This window comes from Ictalurus punctatus, chromosome 4, assembly GCF_001660625.3.
Source record: "Ictalurus punctatus breed USDA103 chromosome 4, Coco_2.0, whole genome shotgun sequence".
Lineage (NCBI taxonomy): Eukaryota > Metazoa > Chordata > Actinopteri > Siluriformes > Ictaluridae > Ictalurus > Ictalurus punctatus.
In genome coordinates this window covers 5,702,288-5,722,643 of record NC_071284.1, presented here as the reverse complement: position 1 = coordinate 5,722,643, position 20,356 = coordinate 5,702,288, and the positions used below count along the sequence as shown (strand labels likewise).

Genomic DNA, 20,356 nt, shown 5'->3' with positions numbered 1-20,356 from the left:
ATTGCTGAGGTGTTTTATGAAGAAAGCTGACTAGAATACTGATGCTAGCTGTAAATGTAACTGTTGGTATTACACATATGCCTCTGTAGACTATTTCAGTTTTGATATACAGTACTGTGCAACTGTATATCAAAACAAGAATACTGTGTTTTAGGCATATGCAAAGAAATGCTGTAGAGAAAAGATGCCCTCAAAATAATGAAATTAAATGTTTCTACATTAAAAAAAATACCATAAACAGCAGTAAACAGTAGTAAATTAAACTAAGTCAATATGTGGTCTGAAAAAAAATAAAATAAATGAAAGTATTAGTCTCCAGTACAATTTGTGCAGTTTTATAAAGAAACTAACTGGTAAGTTTTATTGAGCATCTTGCAGAACCAGCCACAGCCTTCATTTTTTTTTTTAATCTGAAAAGTGGTCTCTTAAGGAATATGCTGCTTTCTTTAATGACATACAAACATTTTTCTGTAACATTTAATTTTGTGCTAGAAAACTAATGTTTGGGAATCTAAAATATCTTTTGTACTGACTTGATAATGTAGAAGTCATAAAATAAATAAAATCTATAACAAAGTTTGTACTAAAAAAAATAGGGTGCCTAAAACTTTTGCACAATTATATATATATATATATATATATATATATATATATATATATATATATATATATATATATATATATATATATACACACACACACACACACACACACACACACACACACACACACATATATATATATATATATATATATATATATATATATATATATATATATATATGCATGTATTTACTGGAGATATGTCTAAAGCATGACGGCACGGTGGCACAGCCAATAGTTTTTCCACCTCATAGCTCTGGGTACTGCCTGTGTGGCATTTCCCATGTTCTTTCCCCTGTCTGTGTGGGTTTCATCTGGATTCTCTGGTTTCACCTCACAACAAATGCTTGTAGGTAGAATTGCCACTCTAAATTACCTCTAGGTGTGAATTTTGTCTGCATGGTGCCATGCAATCGGCTGGCATCCTCACATCCAGGGCGTGTCCCTGCCTCACACCCTGTAGTCCTGTGATAGGACCAAATATTGATTTGCCTTTGATGATAATGTCTGGGTGTTGACTCAAGACACAGGAACCATAATTTGTGGAATAGCCCCTACACAAGTGTACACCCTTACATGAAATTGCCCTTGCCTCATTTTTCATTACACAAAGTGCCATAATAATCATCATTTGTAAAGCCATTGGAACAGTCTTCCTCAATTTCTCCCCAATTTGGTCACCTTCCATTTCCCACCCACCAATCAGCTCTCCCCTATTATCCAACAACTACAAACAACTACAGACGGTCCCATGTCAGAAATCTTAAAGGAACTGGTTTACCCCTGACTGTTATAAAGCAGTGACAATAGAGACTCCTTACAAAAAGTAATTTAAAACATAAACCCTCAGAAAACTTTATCATGTCAACAATTGCACACATTAAAATCTGTATATGTTTATCATCCACCACAGAAGTCCCTGTGTTAGTTGTTACTATAGAAATATTAACATGATAGAACATTTTTGCAGCTGAACTTCTGACAGAGCTACTGTTATAGAAAATTAACCTTTTGACCAATCAGACACAAGAATTCAACAGTGCTGTGGTGTAAAATTGTAGAATTTGCTGTGCTTATTGTGTGATGGTTTCCCTGTCACAAAAGGCTCAAGGCTGTGTTTGTATTTGCCAAGTGTAAGGGTGATTGTGTCAAACCCCCACAGTGATCTAATCATTGCAGTGACACAAGCATGCCTTCAATCTCTCCAGGCTCACCATGCTAACAGCTCAGTGCCTATCATCATACACCTGATTGATGAAGGATGTGAGAGAGTGAGTGAGTGTATGTGTGTCTTTATGCCTCTAAATGTGTTTGAAGCGATAAAGAATAGAAGGGATTTGAAGAGAGACTGATGACTGTGCAAGTGAGAGTTCTGAGATCTGGCATGAAGCCAATTATATGCAATATTTATAATCGTGCAGTAGGAAATCAGCAGCATGTTAACACTTAGATCGAACGTACAATTGGAGAAAGCATACAGAAAGAGTCTCAAGTCTGCAGTTTTCTGAAATTTTAGTGACCGTGATTCAATGTGTCGATCAATCGCAGTGATTAACATATAAAGCTTGCTTAGCCGAGTCACATCAGCACTCGCGCTGACATCAACCCCCAGCATGCACCACTGCATCCTGGATGAAAAATTCATGAGGGCCCTTTCACAGGGAATACATCAAGAGCTGAATTACAGAGAGCAATGAGACACTGGCCCACAACACAGATCTCTCTCGCTCTCTTTCCCTGGCACAAACACAAGGGCTACCTGGCTCTGTTCACTGCCCAGTGTTCCCAGTGACGTGTAAAATAACTCTCTTCGGTCCTAATAGAAAGAATGCAAAATTAAGCCTTTAGTCCATTTGGAGTGCAACTTTTCATTAGACCTGGGGACTAGCAAAAAGTCATTCATAATTACTCTGTGCATATTAAGCTGGGCAGGCATTCGGAGGGTTATTCACAGTTATTAGCCGAATGTGTAAATTGATATGGAAGATAATGAAACCAATAATAATTTCCTACATGGTGCATTAGAGGTTTAATAACTGTATTATGAAGCTACTAGATTAAAACCAATTTTATATGGAAAGGATATGGGATAAAGTTTGGGCTACTCTTTTTAATGATGATAAAAGCAGCAGAACTTTTATGAAGGCTCAAATAACTGGGGCATCTTGTTTTTGGTCTTTTTTTTTTTTTTTTTTTTTTTTTTTTTTTTTGGAAGTCCAGGCTTCCACTTGATTTAGTGTTGGAGCATGAATCAGAGGGTTATAAAATTTGGAGCTATCTCAAGCTGCCTGGCAGCAAGTACTGTGGAACTAACAAACGAATGAAGAGCGATGAAAGGACGAATTTATGGTGAAAAGTGGGAGAGAAAAAAAAAAAAAAGAGAGAGAGAACCTCCTTTGTCCGAAGAGCATTAATGCAATACACAAAGTTTAATTTAGTATTTCTTAGAGTTTTCATTTGTGTTAACCTGGACATTGAAATGAGTGAAAATGTAAAAACGCTGTAGGTATTGATTCAACAGTAAAAGTTACAGCAGGTACAACAGTTTTAGATTACAGCAGGTACAACAAGTTTTAGATTAAGAATTAAAGCAGACAAGCCAACGGTGCTCACAAATAAATTCTGGCAAGCAGAGAAAAGAAATAGATGTATGCTCTTGGATGGGCTGGCTTTGTTCTAACTTCATTTTATAAATTATTTAAAAATTCTATTTACTAAAAAAGCTAAATTACATAGAAAGCTATGATGACACATCCAGTCTGCATATTTATTATTAAAGGACCTGCCTTTTGATAAAGAAATGCAAAATGCTCACAAGTTACTTTTCCCCCAAAATGTTTGCCAAGGAACAAGAAGACAATAGCAAGACAAAAGTTCAGTGTGACCGCTACAATATTTAATTACTGCCTCGTTCATTTTTTTTTAACCAACCAAAGATGCCACTGTCCTGACTTCATGTTCAATACTGACCTAAATGGCCATCTACTGTATGTTAACATAAATTACATAGAGCAAACGTAACCATGTCTTTCACCTCCAACATCCATTCTCTTTCAGTGAATGGGTTTATTGGCTGGGAGTATTTTAATTTCCCAACTTTAGCTGATAATGCACAAAATCGTAGTTTTATTGTGTCTCCCATATGGCTCTTGCGAGTGCTCAAAAATCGTAAAAGCTACCACTAAACTGGAGATCTTGTTGCCTATGTTAATGCAACACTTGGTGTTAATTGAACACACCAGATCAATAGGTAAAATTCACTGCTGTAGATACAGTATTTATTCAACATAATCCAGAACTGTAGGTGTACATTTTCCGCAGAGTCATGGCCACACGGCTGGCATGATGTGGAGCTGCCATTTTGTGACCTTGGACTTAAGCTTGCACAATATTAGCTTGACCATGAAATGGTATTAAATCCAAGTTGCATGCACAATTCACTCTTAACACACAATATTAAAAATAAATAATTAAAGTTTTTCAATAAAAAAAAAACAGGATGTGCTTGATCAAGTTAAATTTATAAGCTACCAAACAATGAGAATGGAATTCATATTGTCAAATTAAACCATATTTGCAGTAATTAATGTGATAATTACAACTAGGACTATTCATGCAATATATGTAGACTTTGTTTAGATTTTTATTTTAATGCTTGCTTCTCAATTATAAACTTAAATCGCCAACTCTGAATATGGCCCCAAATGTTTAAAAGACCTGGACATCCCACTGATTTACTGTAAGCATTAATTCAACACAGAAGGTGCTATATTACAGTAAAAGTAATTCAGCACTGTACGATTTTAATGTTATTTGTACATGGTAAGAGATAATTAAGCACAGTACGTGTTAATTCAGCACTAAGAATTGGTTCAGTACTGCATTATTTCATGGTGAAAGGACATTCAACCATTAATTTAACACTTCTCAGAGCAGATATAAATTCGACACTAGTAATGTTGCTGTGTAGAAGTTGCTAGACAATAGAGAATGCCATTAGGTTCTGCTGCCACACTGCAATAAAGCAAATCAGCGGATTTACTCCTTGGAAATTTTTACTGCTCTGATTTTTTTTTTTAACTATGCATCAGCAAATGTTGAAGCCACCTGTGTAATCTGTACAGCTCCTGCACGAAAGAGCCATTGTTCTTCACAGTTTTGAGTTTTCCCTTTTATTGATATTCCATATTCTAACCCACCTCATCCAGAACATTATCCAGGTCTTCGTAGTGCAGCGAAAACTTGGATCTGTGCCTTACAGCAGTAATGATCACACTGGTCAGGAAAGCTTATTAAAGGGTGTGTTCAAGTGTGCAGAGGTCTGTGAAATGTTTCTCTGCACTATCCTTGTCTTAGGTAATGTTAATATTATATTATTTTAATGTCAGCTCCAGCTAACATGCTGAAGACGGCTGTGTAGTTCCGCAGGATTTTCAGAGATCAGCTGAGTCAATCCGGTTTGTGAAGTCAACCTTGTAGCGCAGTGGTGACATTAGGATTAAAAAGAACAATCCACTTAGGCCAGAGAGCTCATTACTGATAAAAATGTCCGGCTTTAACTGCATTAAACCACAGAGACATGGCTACATAAGCCAATCCAGCTTAATGCACAATGTTAAAACTTGTAAATATGCAGTAGTCACAATCTGAGACAGTGTAATATAATTACAGTTGCTATTACATGCATCAAAAGCTGTTCAAAATGCATTAAAATTGTTTAGTATGTACGGATTATTGTAAAAAAGAATAGAAAATACCACTGACACAGTGAATGTTCCCAAATTGCAGCCTATAACTGGATCATTCTTATAAGCTTTTATCTATTTTCTTAGTGCTAATGATTTTCTTGAACAGGCTGTCTGGCCAGGTTGTGACTCAACAAAATGGTGGCAATATGAAAAAAAAAAGGCAATACAGCCATGTGGCCATTTTGAAGCTGCAGAGCATTGTGGGTATTTGACCTCGGGACAGGTGGTGACTGGAACATGACCAGGTTGTTCAGCATTATTAACCTTTTAACCTGCACCAGAAAACCATCTTCCTGCCATATTGCACAGATTTAACAATTAGCAATTAATTAATTGGGATAAACAATGCTATTTTAATTTATGAATGATAGAGCTTATTTGCACTGAAGTACATTCTGTAGCATAGATTAGAGATGTTGTAGATCTTTTCTAACACACATCACACGTTTACCAATAACAGGCAAGGGCAAATAAATAAATAAATAAATAAATAAATAAATAAATAAATAAATAAATAAATATTCATGACACAGTAAGCATCTCCAAGCTGACCTGTAAGTAACAATTCACATGCATTATCTTATGCTTTTGAACATTTAGACACAACTTTATAAATGAATGACTATCAATTATACCAGAGCACTGCTGAATTCTCCAATCTGATTGGTCAGAAGGTGTTGATAATTTTTTTCTAATTCAACTCACATGTTTAGAGTAAAGTGCTTGTTCTAATATATTATTGTTTCTGTAATCACAATTTACTCACAGGGACTTGTATGCTTGACTCTCCACATAATTAAATGCATAAAGATGCACAATATGGCCAAAAGTTTGTGGACACCTGACCATCACACAGCCCCCCTTTGCTGTTAGAATAATCTCCACTCTTCTGAGAAAGCTTTCCATTAGATTTTGGAGTGCAGCTCTGGGGATTTGTCCATTCAGCCACAGGAGCCATGTCTTTATGGATCTCACTTTGTGTACAAGGAGATGCTGGAACAGGACTAGTTTGGGGAACAGTTTTGGGAAAGGCCCACATATGAGTGTGATGGTTAGGTGTCCACAAAACTTTGGACATATAGTGTAAGTGGATTAAAAATGTGATTTAACAACGAAAAATACGTAGATGCTGCTCTGGTGAAGTTTTCTGTAAAAGGACATTTAACATTTATGAAAGAAGACTTCAGTCAGTGTCAGCGCTTTAAGGCAAAGCTGTTCCTTTAAGTCTTCTGTTGCTGGGAAAGGCTTTAGGACAGAGGACTTTGTACTTTGAGGTTTTTCAGTTATCTGACAAGCTGCATTTGTAAAAAAAAAAAAAAAAAAAATGAATATTATTATCTTCAAGACAGAGAAAAAAAGAGAGGCTGGTGACAGAATAGCTGTGTATAGCTACTGTAACATAAGTGATAACAGGAAAACTTGTCTCATGTACATTCTACAATAACTATGTATATTCTACAGTAACTATAAACAGCTAAAAAGTATTACTTATATTCACAAATACTGTGTGGGAAAATACATACTTGATACTTGATCTACCACAGTAAGGTTCAGACTCCATCAGAGAGACCTGGTGTCTTTTTTTCTGGGTACTCCGGTTTCCTCCCCTCAATCAAAAGACATGTGTTGTAGGCTGATTGGCATTTCCAAATTGTCTTTTGTGTGTGAATGTGTGTGTGATTGTGCCCCGCAATGGGTTGCCACCCCGTCCAGGGTGTCCCCCACCTTGTGCCACGAGTTCCCTGGCATAGGCTCCAGGCTCTCCCACAACCCTGTGCGTTAAGCGATAAGCGTTACAGAAAATGGATGGGTGGATGGAGTGTTAAGATTGTGCATGTGTTACCATTTGAAAGAAGTAAATGTTTTGACCATCCATCCATCTTCTATACCGCTTATCTTTTTCAGGTTCACGGGGAAACCTGGAGTCTATCCCAGGAAGCATCGGGCACAAGGCGGGGTATACCCTGGACAGGGTGCCAATCCATCGCAGGGCACAATCACATACACATTCATACACCCATTCATACACTACAGACACTTTGAACATGCCAATCAGCCTACCATGCATGTCTTTGGATTGGGGGAGGAAACCGGAGTACCTGAGGAAACCCCCGCAGCACGGGGAGAACATGCAAACTCCGCACACACAGGGCCACGGTGGGAATCGAACCCCCGACCCTGGAGGTGTGAGGCAAACGTTGGACATTAGACCTTAACTCTTAGGCCATATGTGAAAATAACTGTTTCAAACCAAGAAGCAAATTCATCAAGATCTTTCTCAACCAAAAAGGAAGTATAGTATAAAAGCATCTATAAAACCATTGTTAATGTTAAATCATGGCAGGTAATTATACACTTGGATAAGTGAATATATTTTGCCTTATTTTCTTCCACTTCAGCCTCTATTTCAGATCGAATGAGATAAAAAATATTACGCTTTAGTGAATGATGATGTAAAAGAACATAGATGAAGATGTGCTGTTCATCAACGTATTATCTTTTTTCTAGTAACTGTCACGGAACTAATTGTTTCACTCACAATCGCGTTGTCAGTGTGTGCATCTTGCTCATATAAATTTTATTTTTTACCTATTGTACAGAAACATGAGCATGTTCAATGCTCATCGAGTAGTAATATGAGTGGTATTTGAGTCATGTGTGAGAGAGGATCTGCCAACACTCCAGAGACAAAAATAAGGGGACATGAGTGGGCGAGAGAAATGACAGAAGGATGTGAAAAATGACAAAGTGATGGTGGGAGAGGGATTGACAATGCTCGTTGGCAGAAGGTCCACTAGCACAGGTTTCCTGCAGTGTGTAGGTCATGGTTGAAGGGCAGGAGAAACAAAAAAAATTTGTGTTTAGCAGTGAGTGATTCTAGGCATCAGACATGCTGAGGCAGGAAGTGAAGTCAACAAAGCGGATGAGAATTCATTGAGTTTAATACCACAGCACCATCGAATTCATAAAATCGATTGGTTAAAAGGTGTTGATTAATTTTCTTTACAGTAGATCTGACAGTAGTGCTGGCTGTAATTCAAATTGCAGGTTTATATCCATGTACTCATTAATATGAATACATTATACTGTAGTTTCTATAGTAACAATTCATTTGCAGGAACATTTCTAATCCTAATAATAACAAATTAAAAAACATTATTTAACAAAGAAAGAATGTATAGAATAGTTGATAATAGGTGAAGCTTTCTATTTAGAGGAGGTTTATTTAGCATTTATGGAAGGAGTCTCCAATGTCAGTGCTTTTTTACAATGTTGGCAGTTTGCAGGTTGGCATTTTTCAGTATTATTAACTTAAAGGGAGAGAAAAGGGCACAACTGCACACACATTCACACACTACAGATAATTTGGAAATGCCAATCAGCCTACACCACATGACTTTGGACTGGCGGAGGAAACAGGAGTACCCAGAGCAAACCCCTAGAAAGCACAGGGAGGACAGAGGCGTGATTTGAACCCCCGACTCAGAGGTGCAAGGCAAACATGCTAACTGCTAAGCACAACTACACACACACAATTACTTATGTATGATGATGGACTACAGGTTTACAATAATTTCCACTGTTTATTATTGAACAATACTAAACTACTTGGCTACGCTACTTCATCTATTAAGCTATTAACCAGTATACTAGGTCTCAGTAATAACCAAGCCAACGCGAACTCAGAAACCCAATCAAAAACAACTTGCCGTTTATGGAAACATCAAACGAATCAACTAACATCACTCCATATTCCTAAACTCATATCAGAGTTGGCTTAGAAGCGAAGATGCAGTAGGTGATTGCATTCTGTTGATTTCAGAAAGTGGTGTCTGTGAATTGGAACAGTGACCATTCAATAAACATTTGGCCTGATGAAAATGGATTTATAAATTTGCATCAAGTTATTGGACCTTGTGATACCCGCCAAACAGAGATAAAGAATCCCAGACACGGAAAAACTGCAAATGTGAAACGACAGCACGTATTTATGCATGACTACCTCCAAGCAGATACCAGATGTCACCATGATGGACTACAGAGTGGCACGAGGGGATTGATGCACTGTCTCTCCAAATAGACCTGTCTGTCACCGAGCCATAGTATACTCAGCTACTCTCCTGAACACCTAAAACATCTCTCTTAAGCAAAAATCCAGTCTACACTCAATAATAAGACTTCACTTTGTTTTTCTTTTTGTTTGTTTGTTTGTTTGTTTGTTTTTAGAGGTTCATCGCTTCTGTTAAAGTTAAACTTTTTCACAAATATACAATCGCTACTGTGAAGTCAAGTGTGAAAACTTGATTAAATTGCCTCCCTGAGTCGCAAAATTCTCATATCTACAGAGCCTTTGTACTTTGAGACAGAGGTATTGCTAGTGTATTTAATGATTTTATAAAAGTCAACATTTACATTCACCACAAAGAGGAAAGTTTGCAAATAGTGAATTACAGTATCAAGAATTCTCCCAGGGGTGTCTTGTACCTTTCCAGTAGATTAAATTTAATTGAGTTACATGGCACAGAAGTACAATCAGGGCTCATTTGGTAAGAAATGTTAACAGTGACAGCTCATCATGATATTAGATGGGAGGCTGAAATCTAATATCTATCAATATTTTGACCAGAAAACTATTAAGGTTGAGCAATGCATTGTGTCACAAGCTCTCATCTACAGCATAATAAGAAAAATGTGGGGAAAAATATTACACACATTTAAAAGCAGATTGCACATTTAAAAGTAAATTTATTTTTTTAATGGTTCAAGGCAATAAAGCCCAGCTGGATTCATGCCATGTTTCCTCTGAGTACCAAACACTTTAAACAGAAAAGCTCTAACCATTTAATTCAAACTAAACATCTGATAATTCTGTCATATGTTTATTATTATTATTATTATTATTATTTTTTTTTTTAATTGCACTTTGATTGGGACAATGAATGCTCAAGCTTTCTACCATTCATTTCTCCTACAAAGGTATTTTGGGGGGAAAAGATGTTGCAATAAACAATCCTTTTTGTTCACATCTTCTAAATCACTACTGATGATGTGCTATATATGTGTCAACAAAACAGGCTGAAAAATATCAGTCTAAATGTAGATCAAATCTAACGGGTGTTTCACCATACAAGATTGTCACTTATAGGCTGCATGAATCAACAGTCGGGGCTAGAAGGAAGTCAAACCCAGCCTTGCTTATTCATTCCATTCTCTGCATTTTTCTAATGCTCAGTATTGGTTCTGTTGTGCTTGATCCCACAGAATTTCAGTATAATCCATCTTTTGAGGGCAACAAATATTCTGATGTGGGTGCCAAAATTTAAACCTTATATTAACTCTGAGCTTTGTTATTTTTCATGCAAATTGAGCCATGTGAATTGTAATAAATTACAAGATTAAAGGCATGTTGATTTAATCAGTACATGATACATGATTCATTAATAATCCCTCAGATCTTCTATAAATGGATTGCTCACTTGCACACTTCCTTCCTCTCTACTCAACTCCGGAAATGCCTTCCTTTGCCAGTTTACCGTCTCCAACTGCCTTATTTACATCTTGCCATCTTCAAAACACCTACAGTGGTGCTTGAAAGTTTGTGCAGCCTTAGAATTTTCTATATTTCTGCATAAATATGACCTAAAACTCATACAAGTCCTCAAAGTAGATGATGAGAACCCAATTAAACAAATGGGAGAAAAATATTATACTTGGTTAATATTATACTTTATGTATTGAGGAAAATTATCCAATATTACATTTCAGTTAGCAGTTAATTTGAAGGTGATATTAGAGTCAGGTGTTTTCAATCATTGGAATGACGATAAGGTGTGAGTGCGTGCCCAGTTTTATTTAAAGAATCTCAAGTCAGTGTCCTAACCTTAATCCAATAGAAATGTTGTGGAAGGACTTGAAGCAAGCAGTTCATGTGAGGAAACCCACCAACATCCCAGAGTTAAAACTGTTCTGTACAGAAACACAGGCTAAAATTCCTCCAAGCCGATGTACAGGACTGATCAACAGTTACCAGAAATGTTTAGTTTTAGTTATTGCTGCACAAGGGGTCACACCAGATACTGAAAGCAAAGATTCAAATACTTTTGCCATTCACAGATATGTAATATTGGATTATTTTCCTCAGTAAATAAATGACGACATATAATATATTTTTTTTCTAAATTGTTTAATTCAGTTATCTTTATCTACCTTTAGAACTTGAAAATCCATAGAACATACTGTATAGAAAAAAAATCTAATTCACAAACTTTCAAGTACCACTGTATGTATTTCTCAGGCATTTTAACTACCTTTCCCAAGTGGTATTTGGGAGGCCAGCAGGGGGCGCTCACCTTGTAGTCTTTGTGGGGGGCCTAATGCCCCAGTATAGTGACGGGGACACTATAATATAAAAACAGCACCATCTTTCGGATGAGACGTTAAACCGAGATCCTTACTCTCTGTGGTCATCAGAAATCCTGAAATTCCCCCATTGGCCCTTCTCTATCATTGCCCCCTAATAATCTCCATTCTTGAATTGGGTACATGCTCTCCTCTCCTCTCCTCTCCTCTCCTCTCCACCAGTAGCTGGTGTGTGTTGGGCATTCTGGGGCACCGTGGCTTCTGTCGTATCATCCACGTGGATGCTACACACTGGAGATGGTTGAGGAGATTTTTTCCCCATACAATGTAAAGTGCTTTGAGTGCCTAGAAAAGTGCTATATAAATCTATGAAATTATTATTATTATTATTATTATTATTATTATTATTATTATTATTATTATTATTGTTATTATTATTATTATTATTATTATTATTATTATTATTATAACCTTGCTATAATATTTGCTGTTTTTCTGCTGGCTATTAACCTACACTTTCTCTGTCTTTGGGATATATAAAAGCACTATAGGAATAACATCTATTATAATTATCATTTAATAGTGTACAGTAAACAGCTCTGGATATGACTGTTTTAATAATTCATCCTCTACATCTATATCTTGTTGATTTATTGCTTTCATCCCTGGTGTATGTGAGCAATTTAACCCTTAGTACTTCCTTAATTAATAGACTTGTATTATTTTATATATTATTATGTATTATTCTATTTACTCTAAGCTACTTAGACTTTAAAGGGTCCCCCTGTTGTGGATACGTTTCACTACATAGGCTATTCATTAGCCTAGTCATTACACCATATCCTATGTAGTGCATGTACTTAAGGAGACATTTGGGAGTTGGACAAACAATGAAGTAAAACCCATGCAAAATGCTCCAAACTGCATTCATCGAGCTTTAAATGTAAACTACACAGCTAGCTAGATTCCCACAGTCTATTTACAATGAAATCACTGCTGCCGTTGTGCTTGGGCAAATCAAAAACTTCAATCCCATTGCTAGCACGGCTGATTTAGGAGCTGCAGCAAACAAATATTCATCTTCAGGAAACTCTTTATTCTGGCCAGGGTTGCATTGGATCTGGAGCCAGTCCCAGGAACACTGGGTAATAGGTGGGAATACTCTCTAAAGGGAATCGCAGTTCATTACAGGCACCATGCACACATACATTCACACCTAGAGGCAATTTAGTGAGCCAATCCACCTACCAGCATATTTTTGGAGGGGAGAGGAAACCAGAGAACTTAAAGGAAACCAACAGGAACATTGGAAGAACATGCACTGAGAGTAACCTAAGCTCAGGATTGAACTGGGAACCCTGCAGCCAGTGAAGCTACCTGCTGCACTATAAGCAAAAATAGCTTGCAGATAATATTTCACATTTGGTGTAAAAAATGCACTGTACCACTGTGCCTTGCTCTTACTGGTACTTGCCATATCGCTTTGCTTCTGATTTGCATAATGTTTCAGTTTCTGCATCGTCTGCCTTGCCCACTTTGAATCGCCTATGGTTGCGTCATCTCCTGTCACTGCAAATCATCAGCCCTTCTGTTCTGGCCACTTTGGTGCATCACTGCTGGTCTACATGTAAGGTTATAAATGCCAAATCACATCACAAGAAGGCATATCATACCACATCCTGTATACAATCCTTCCAGAGCAAGTACTCACATTGATTCCCACCATTTTGTAAAACAATTCTTATACATAACATGCAACCGTTTGTCCCTAATTTCTATATAAATCAACATTTGCATTACATATTCATCAACCTCACAGTCATGTAAAGTAAACCATATATTTATCAGCACTTTTTTCTTTCTTTGCTAGAAGTGCTTGAAAACACAGCCAAAACATGATGGCATTAAACACACAATTGCTTACAAAGCTGCAGTTATGTCTCATATTTGATGTAGGCCTTTTATAATGCCTTGCCAACAAACAATCCTCCTTACCATTCACACAACAGCAGTTGAGATAATTGGCCTGCTTTTAGCTAAAGAGTTTTTCAGAGCCCGCCACTCTTAACGGCACCATGCCTTTGACCCTCTGCCATTAGGATCAGTGTGAGTTCAACCATGGCCATTAGCCACTAGCCATTTAAATTCTGCATGTGCCAAATCAGGCCCAGCATGAAGAGCTGCCGAAGTGAGGACTCGCGTTTACATAGTTGATTGTTTGGAGATCAGAGAGCGAAGGGAAATGAGAGGAGAGCTGTAAATAAGAACAAGAACGACGGGGAAGGAGTGGAGAAAGAGCAGAGAGAAGGGAGAGTCTACAGCGGAGAGCATTAGGCAATAGGCAGGTGGACTGAGCAGGAGGCGTGGAAAGAAGGTGAATTAAATGGAGCCTTAAAGAGGAGAAAATGAAGTTATTAGGAATGTGAATACGTGGTCTAGAAAGTTTAGGGCATGTCTTTACCCTTTTAAACGTTGTGTTGTGAGACATGCATGAGTTTAATATCCCAGTGCCCCCAAAATTGTACTACATGAAAGCCTTGTTCTTATGTTCTATACAATAACCGACCACATTCATGCAACTATTCAATCACGTGGCAGCGCTAAAATGCATAAAATGATTCATATACACGTGAAGACCTTCAGTCAATGACAGGCTGGTCTGAGTATTTCAGAAACTGATCATTTCCTGGGATCTTCACACACAACAGTCTGTAGAGTTTGCACCGAATCATGCGCGGGGGGGGGGGGGGGGGGGGTTTTGGGGGGGCTGGGGGTGCACTGCACTAAGTGGCAGTTCTGCAGATTGAAACACCTTGTTGGTGAGTGAAGTCAGGACACAATGGACAGATTGGTTCGAGCTAACAGGAAGGCTACAGTAACTACAAGAACCACTCTTTTTAAACACGGTAAGCTGAAAAGCACATCAGGAAGCACATGATTTACATTTACAGTTACTTTAATTAATTTAGCAGATGCTTTTATCAAAACTGACTTACAAATGAGCAAATTCATGCATAGCGATATATCAAGCAGAGAACAATTTAAGTACTACCACAAAAGATGCACAGAATAGAGGTGTTTTTGAACAGAATAGAGGTGTAAGAGCAGGTGTAAGTACAGATTTTGTACAGATGTATTTATTTATGTATTAATTCCATGTATTAGTATGTTAATGGGAACTAGTTAGAGGTCAATTAAGTGTTCACAGAAGAGGTAGGTCTTTGAAGATAAATCGTGTCAAAATTTTAGATATATGGGTTACAAGAGCATAAGGCCACATTGGGTTTTACTCCTGTCAGCCAAGAACAGGAATCTGAGAAAGAAAAAAAGAACTAACATGAATTTATTAATAAAATTCATAAAATGAAATATTAAAGGACATACATGTATAGAAAAAAAGGACAAGGGGTGTCTGGATAGTAAATGGTTCTTAAATGCCTTTCTACTAGAGGCAAAGGCAATAAGGTGCTCTGTTTAACTTTTTTTTTTTTTTTAAGACTAATGTTTATTTGGGTTATTTTATTCTCCCCAAATGCTGAGTTGAGTCTTTTGGTTCTTATGTTCACAAGTACTGTGTAGTAATTTGTAAACTCTGAGTTAGTGACTGAGACAATCTCAGTGGCAATGAAAAGAATCCAGGTGTGATTTACCCATCAGGCCAGGACTTCATGATGAGAAAGACTTTGATTTGTTATAACCAAATCTGAATAACTGACACAGAAATGTCTACCAATGGTGAGCATAAAGAGGCTGTGTGGAGGCATGTAGGCACAAAAAAATATCCAAGTGGACATGTAGTGCATCACAGCTGCTGATTCCTAAACCAGTTCTTTTTAAACCAGTCATTGTTTACTGATACATTCTTACCAAGAGCAGTACTTCAGGTCCAGTGTCAAAATGGGAAATTCTCTGGTATCCATGTAGCACACATAGTTGTGCTCATAAATTCACATACCCCTTGCATAATCTGCTAAATGTTAATATTTAAATAATAATAATAATAATAATAATAATAATAATACGAGGGATCATTAAAATGACATTTTGTTTTTAATTAGTACTGCCCTGAATAAGCATAACAGAATAACATAATAGATATTTACATATAGTCCACAAGACACAATAATAAATTCATTTACACACATGAACCAGTTCAAATGTGTACATACCCTTGATTCATAATACTGTGTGTTGCTACCTGGATGATCAGTGATGATCAGTGTTTATGTTTTGTGAGAGCTGTTCATGAGTCCCTTGTTTGTCCTGAGCAGTTAAACTGCCCACTGTTCTTCAGAAAAATCCTCCAAGTCCTGCACATTCTTTGGTTTTCCAGCATTTTCTGAATATCTCACCCTTTTCCAAAAGTGTATGATGTAGAGATCCGTCTTTTCACACTGAGGACGACTGAGGGACTCAAACACGACTATTACAAAAGATGCACACATTCACTGATGTTTGTTATTATGATTGTTATTATTTTGTTTAAAGATTTTTTTTTTTCATTTAGTATTGGCCTTCAGAAATATTTGATGAGCAATAAAATGCGATATTTAAGCGTTTCCCAGAGGACAAAATAATAACAATTTACAGCAATCATCCTGTTCAAAAGTTTACACCCCACTGGCTCTTAATGTATCGTGTTGCCTTCTTGAGCATCAGTGAACATTTACACCTTTTTAAATAGTTGTGTACGAGTCCTTCAGCTGTCTTCAGTGTGAAAAGTTGGATCTCAGCATCATATAGCCGCTGTTGGAAAGGGCTCAAATATGCAGAAGATGCTGGAAAAGCAAAGAATGTGCAGGACCTGGAGGATTTTTCTGAAGAACAGTGGGCGGTTTAACTGTTCAGGACAAACAAAAGACTCATGAACAACTATCACAGTACATAAAAACAGTCATTAATTATCCAGGTAACAACAGTATTAATAATCAAGCATATGTAAACAGTTATTGTGTCTTGTGGACTATATGTAAACATCTGTTATGTGAAATAGTTTATTCAGGACAGTACTAAATAAAAAACAAAATTACATTTTAATTGTTAGCTATGAAGATTGCACATATATATATATATATATATATATATATATATATATATATATATATATATATATATATATATATATATATATATATATATGCAATCTTCGTGTATATATATATATATATATATATATATATATATATATATATATATATATATATATATATATATATATATATATATATATCTTGTCAGGTTAGCATTAGCAGTTATGGCTGTAAACATTATGAATACAATATGTCCTTAATACTGCTAATTTGTTAGTAAAATATAATGTTTCAAAAAGGGATCAATTATTTTTAACACTCTTGGGAATACGGGTGCACCAAAAGTATTTGAAACATTGCACCAAAAGTATTTGAAAAATTTCCAGTAGAAGAGATGTCACTGAACACATATTGGCAGGATTGACCACAGGTTGACCAGATCACCTCTTGCATTTTAAAATTAATAGTTAAAAAAGTGTAAACATAGTGTTTTAAAAGTGCATTACTTAACTCTATTTTACGTATGCATAACAATAATAATAATAATAATAATAATAATAATAATAATAATAAAATTATTGATGTTAATTATTTAATTTATTGTGTTTTTTAAAAGCCTTTTAAGTTGTAAAGGATTCATTTCTTGGAACATTAAACAATCTGAAACCTGACTTGCATAATTCTGTTTGAAGCGTATTACTTCAAATGTATTCCTGTGTAAGCAAACCCTTCAGGAATTGAAACAGGGTGAATTGGTGAAGAATTTTGATTTTAAATTTAAAAAAAAAAAAAAAACAGCAGCATATTTTGAACATTTCTTCCCCATGCAGGGAAATCTAACAAACAAAACTTAATCAGCTTCCTAGAATAGTGTTAGAGTGTGATAAAAATAATGATGAAACATAATGATGAAGGTGGTAGCTTTATTCATTACTGCATGGCATGTGGAAGTGGGTGGTATATCTATAACCACTGGTCACTTGATCAAAACCTTTAACCGTCTGTTATTTTATTTTCAATCATATCGCATTTGTGAACTGATCTGATCCACCTGATGTATTCCAATGACAAAAGCTTCCAATGGGTGTCAACTAGAACCATTTCAACTAGAAGCTTCAACCCCTGATCAACACTGAGCATTGCAGGATACATTTTTACAAAAGGCTTCTTCAAGGGAACCCTTATGCTAGTTAATGGTTCTTAGATCCCTAAATGATTTTAGTGGTTCCAGATTTGGTTCCCATCTTCCGTTTGTCTAACTCCCAAACGTGAATGCATAGAGATGCATACACCCACATTACTGACTCTTAACAATCCAAGGCCTTGGTGTGGTTACACAGACAGGCAACTCTAAAGAATTCTGAAGACTGTTGTGCCTCAGGGTCACAATATTCTCTATAATAGACTCTCGCTTTCAAATTCCCAGTGTGCTGACAGACGGGACAAGCCAGGCTGAGGGACATGACATGCTCTGTGTGTGCGTGTGTGTGTGTGTGTGCGTGTGTGCGTGAGTGTGTGTATGAGACAGAGAGTGAGGGAGAGAGAGGGAAAGAGAGAGACAGAGCAGTGAGAGGCCCTCACTTTCATGTGAGAAGTAGAGAGAGAATGAAGCCAAATACTGCCTGGGGTGCCAAAAAGAGGATAATGTCTTCACAGAATCTTTTTTTTTTTTTTTTTTCAACCAAAAATCCTGAAAATACTTTCTACTTTAAGCCTGACACCACATACAGAGACATATAATCACACACCGGCCATCTGACAACGAGCAAAATCCACTGGGTGTGGCACATACATCTCTTCACTTAAAATCCAGACCATACACCAAAGAAATGACCAGATCACTGGTGCTTGGTGCAGTTCATACTGTGCCCTAACAAATATAAACTGATGATTTATCTTTATGTGGAATTAGTCAATATTTGGCAGGGAAGCTCAGCAGCACTGAGTGTCTCAGTCACAGGGCTGTCAGGCTCCTGGCAGTGGAACTAATTGGTGGTCCTTTACAACACATCACATGTGTAAAGTCTGTCACTTTTCTGCCAGGTATGACCTTCCAAATGTCATCTCTGCTAACCATGTTTCATGTCAGTGCAGAATTGTTTTACAAGTGAAGTATGACACTGAGCAAAGCTGGCAAAGATGCACACAGTGTATTTGAACACTAAAGGGGTCTCTGTTTGTATCGCTTATAAATGCCCACAACCACCAAAATGTATTAGCGCACTGCCAATATCAGCAGTGTTACTTAATGCTCTGGGGGAATACATGAATGAGAACCTAGGAGGTCCAGGATCGTGCTTCAAGGAGCATGTTGGTAAATCTAATTGTGTCGAAAAGGACGCTGTCCATGGTGCTGAAGCCTATTAACTTAGTATACAGTACAGACTACACAGGAGTGAGGACAGGAAACAGGAATATATAGATAAAACAGTAGTACAGTCGTTATCAGATATCATTAACCATGGCTAGGGGGTCATAAATAGAGCATAAATACCAGCAAATCACAGATGTATTCATTTAGGTTCTATATATAGATGTGGATACAACAAGCCGCCAAAAAAAACACACAAAAAAACAAACACATGCACTCTCATTCCTATGGATACGGATCAAGTGAAATAACCCGCGTCAAACAGAAAAGAAGAAGGAGTAAAGGAAGTGTTGGATTTTACCTTATTGACCGTTTCTCTTGGTTTCGGAGCTCTTGCGCTTAACTTCGACTCCGTCCAACACACCAAAGATGAGCTTCGAGGAACACCGGTTTTCATTTATTTGCACCAAGTCCAGCACTTACATCCACACACACACACACACTCAGACATACACACATCCGCAAACATACAGACACGCATAAAACCCAAGCTGCTTATAGAAGAAGCCCAAAGCGAGGAGTGTTTTCCCGAAGTGGAGACGCGCTCCGAGTCATTGCGCCCGCGCTCGGCTCGTGTAACGCTGCCCCGATGTCCTTGGCAAAATATCCACATCTACATTCATCAAACCTCTGGGAACGGATAACGCCTCCTAAGCGATGTAGTCCGCTGTAAAGGCATCCGTGCACGCCAAAGGGAGAAGGGCGGAGACGGGATAGAGGCGAGGAACAGACGCATACAAGGTGGACGGGAGGTTACTGGGTTTTTTTCTGTTCTTTCTTTCTTTCTTTTTTGAAAACGAACAGATGGGATCCGAGAGTCTCCGAATCAGATCTGGTCCGAAACCTGGAGGATACGATAAGCGAGGAGAGCTGGCTAGAAAGAAGCTGTCCTGCCACTAAAATCTGAATTGGTCACGCTTCTCCTCCCGACGCCGGTGTGTGTGTGTGTGTCTGTGTGTGTGTGTGTGTGTGAGAGTGAGTGTGAGAGAGAGAGAGAGAGAGAGAGAGAGAGAGAGAGAGATCCTACTGCGAGTTTTATATGGAATAGCTGCACTAGATAGATAGATAGATAGATAGATAGATAGATAGATAGATAGATAGATGGATGAGGGGAAGACAGAGGGCACAAAGGGGGTGCATGTGCGCTGAAAGAGGTGGTGTTCTTGAATTTAAATTAGTGCAATTATAGTACGTGAACTGAATAGATCCCTGATTTAAAACGTGACCTGCATTCTGATTTTCAT

The 20,356-nt window shown here is 37.3% G+C and overlaps 1 protein-coding gene across 2 annotated transcripts in view; it reads right to left on the bottom strand.

Annotated features, from left to right (window-relative positions):
• The window catches only part of si:cabz01090165.1 (LRR and FN3 domain-containing protein), a 176,138-nt gene extending 156,114 nt beyond the window's left edge, over window positions 1–20,024 (bottom strand). For both annotated transcript variants that reach the window (XR_006981510.2, XM_017465344.3), the window contains exon 1: window positions 19,414–20,024. The gene's annotated coding sequence lies outside the window, so the exon portion shown is untranslated. The remainder of the gene's footprint in view (window positions 1–19,413) is intronic.
• Between the last annotated feature and the right edge of the window lie 332 nt (window positions 20,025–20,356).